Consider the following 3,449-nt stretch of genomic DNA (forward strand, 5'->3'; position numbering starts at 1 on the left):
ACTCTCTGCCATCAGGTATCCTGAGATCCTATTGTTTTCTCTGCCTTATATTCCACTCTGGAAACACGTGAGAAACTTCTCACTCCTGATCCAGCTTAACTGACCATAGAGCATCTGCCTGCTGATAAGCCAGGAAGCTCATTTCAAAGGAAAATCTGGGATGCTGCAAATCTTGTCTTCTGTTATGTAACAATAATTGTGTCATGCAAAAAAACCCCTACTCTTTTTTTTTTTTTGTGCAAATATAAAAACATTAGATGTTCACAACTCTCTGGCCTTAATTCTGAGTCTGCATATGTTGGTATTTCATTTTATGCCTCTTAAGCTGAAAAAAAAGATTCAAAAAAGGATTTCTTGGGGCTGAGGGGGAGAGAGAGGCATGGATATTTTTCACTGGTATAGCCAGGGAATGGTGGACAGTTTGTCGACAGACTTGGAGCCACTGAAGAACATCCTAGGACATGACCTGTTTTAAACAACAGCCCCAGCAATGCAGAGTATCTACATTCAGGTCTGTGGATCAGCTGCTGTAACTTCGGCGGGTCCAAGAGATACTAAGACTGTCCTGTAGCAGTGACTCCTCTCTGTACACATCACACATGTGGGCCAACAAGCAATGGCAGAGTTGTCACATCGGTATGGACCAATTGTCAGGTATCTTCAGTTCCTCAACCACAGCCCCAGTGAGTCCAGCACAAAACATGTCACAGCCACTGCTCACTGACCCACCAGCCTCTGGAGCAGGGTGCTGGAGGAACATTGTACAACAGTTAAAATGATGCTCCTGCTGGTTGTTCTTCACAGGAAAGCAGCAATGAAGTAGTTGCGGGAAGAGTAGCTCTGGTGAGACCCCACCTGCATCTGGTTCTGGGGTCCACAGCACAAGAAGGACCTGTTGGTGTGAGTCCAAAGGAGGGCCACCAAGTTAATTAGAGAGATGGAGCACCTCTCCTTTGATGAAAGGCTAAAAGAATTGGGACTGTTCAGCTTGGAAAAGAGAAGGCATTAGGGCGACCCAATTGTGGCCTTCCATTACCTGAAGGGAGCCTCCTGGAAAGCTGGAGAGAGACCTCTTATAAGGTTATGTAGTGACGGGACAAGGGGGAATGACGTCAAACTGAGAGCGAGTAGGTTCAGATTAGACATTAGCAAAAAATTCTTTGCTGTGAGGGTGGTGAGACACTGGAACAGGTTGCCCAGAGCAGTTGTGCATGCCCCATGCCTGCAAGTGTTTAAGGTTTAATGGAGCTCTAAGCAACCTGATCTAGTGGAAGGTGTATGTATGTCAACGACGGGGGGTTGGAAGTAGATGATGTTTAAGCTCGTTTCCAGCCCGGGCCAGTGGATGAGTCCGTGAGAACAGGCTCCGGGCGAGGCCTCCGTGCCGCGGTGTGCCGGGCCCGGCACGGCCGGGGCTGTGCTGACACCTGGCGGCCGGCGCGGGCACTGCCGGGCCCCGGGGCCTGTCCCGCCGAGCGCGGTGTTAGCGGGGCCGGCTGGGGCTGAGGGCTCCCATAGCCCAGCGACGGGCACCGACCGCTCCCTGCCCTCTCCGAGTCCCCGTGCAAGGTCCTGCAGGTTTGGTGTACGCTCCTGTGCTGCTTAGGGGTGGGGTAGAGTTAATTTTCTTCCCAGTGGCTGTGTTTTGGATTTGTGCTGAACACAGGGTTGATGACAGAGAGATGTTTTTGTTATTGCTGAGCGGGGCTTACACAGAGCCAAGGCCTTTTCTGCTTTTCACGCTGCTTAGCTGGTGAGGAAGTTGGGGGTGCATGGGAGGTTGGGAAGAGTCACATCCAGGACTGGTGAGCCCAAGTGCCCAAAGGGATATTCCAGACCCTGTGACATCATGCTCAGTGTAGAAAGTGGGGGAAAGGAGGAGGAGGGGAGGGATGTTCAGAGTGATGGTGTTTGTCTTCCCAAATCACCATTATGTGTGATGGGACCCTGCTCTCCTGGAGATGGCCGAACACCTGCCTGCCCATGGGGAGCAGTGAATTAATTCCTTGTTTTGCTTTGCTTACATGTGTGGCTTTTGTTTTCCCTATTAAACTGTCTTTATTTCAACCCACAAGTTTCTAGCTTTTTACCCTCCAGTTCTCTCCCTGATCCCACTAGTGGGGGAGTGAGCAAGTTGCTGCTTGGGGCTTGATTGCTAGCTGGGGTTAAACCACAACAGCTTCTATGAAAATGTACCTCAGTGTTTAGCAATAGTCAAGAAACACTAATGACTTTTCAGGAAGGATTAGGAAAAGAACAGAAAACCCCACAGTCTTATACCCCTGCATGTGCAAACTGGCCAGCATTTCAAATGCTGCTCTGATTCTTCATCTCAAGCCCCCACATATTCCATAGGTGAAGAGGGTGCTGACTGCAATCACAAGTCAATTCTGGAAGAGTCACAGGCATCAGAGGACACAGACCTGCTGGGGTAATGAGATGAAGCCTTCTGAAGGTGGCTACTGAGCAGACATTACCAATGCCATCATGCCCACAGTCATCTTGACCTCTGATGAGGCACTGGAGCCACCTGAACTCTATCAAAGGTTTCAAGATATTTCAAAGATTTTTTTCTACATGGGAATTCCATTCGGAAAGAGATACCAAGTTGCAACTAGCTTCTTTTCCTTTCCACCGAAGGCTGATCTTCCCAAAGTGGCCAACTTTTCCTAGTTCTTCAAGATTTTTGGTGTAAAGTCTATGTTGGCAGTTGCTCACATGGCAAAATGTACTTCCTGTACATATTAACCTTTTCTAGATTCTATTTTTTAATAATTACTAATATATTCAAGGCTTTAATTCCTTCTTAAGAACTGTTAAAATGTATTTTTTATTGTTGGTTTAAAAAAAGTACAGTATCTAAGCCATTTAAAATCTGTTATGTCTTCCATCTTTCTAGCATATTTTTCCCATGGAGGTATTAAAGACAATTTCTATCACCCATAACTTTTTAAGCAACGTGAGCTGTAGTTTCTCATGAATTTATTTTTTTTCTCTTGCACAGGTCCCTCTGTCAGATCTGCTAAGGTGGCAGGGGATGACTGCAGGGCCCTTACCTCAGTCTTTGTCCATGTGCTTTACCTCAAAAGGAGGTAATAACAATGTATGAGCGTTTTAGTTTCCCAATTCCCACCTTTTGCCTTCATCTTTGCAAGTAAGTTCATCACTGTCAGCATACAGAGCAAGACAGATTTGGTAACCAGCTTCAAAGGACCAATCTTTCCTTAACAGAAAAAGACCAGACTGTATAGGAACCTGCTGTGCAATGGAACATCAGCTTCATTTTTACATTCAATAACTTAGACTATCAGAGCTCCCCAGTGTTGGGCCTCCCCAAGCCCAGAGCCACTCTGAGCTTTCTTTCAGTGGTGCTCATACAATCTTGCATTGTTTGACCTGCCTCCTTGCTTCATTTTTATGGCACTTCCCTCTCTTCCTCCTCAATTTTG

General features: G+C 46.9%; 1 long non-coding RNA gene across 1 annotated transcript; it reads left to right on the forward strand.

Annotated features, from left to right (window-relative positions):
• Nucleotides 1-1,464: 1,464 nt before the first annotated feature.
• Nucleotides 1,465-2,946, forward strand: LOC125328206. Its single transcript, XR_007204590.1, has 2 exons — nucleotides 1,465-1,569; nucleotides 2,356-2,946. It is a non-coding gene; the product is annotated as an uncharacterized LOC125328206 (long non-coding RNA).
• The last annotated feature ends 503 nt before the right edge of the window (nucleotides 2,947-3,449 follow it).

The sequence above is a fragment of the Corvus hawaiiensis genome, chromosome 6 (assembly GCF_020740725.1).
Source record: "Corvus hawaiiensis isolate bCorHaw1 chromosome 6, bCorHaw1.pri.cur, whole genome shotgun sequence".
Classification (NCBI taxonomy): domain Eukaryota; kingdom Metazoa; phylum Chordata; class Aves; order Passeriformes; family Corvidae; genus Corvus; species Corvus hawaiiensis.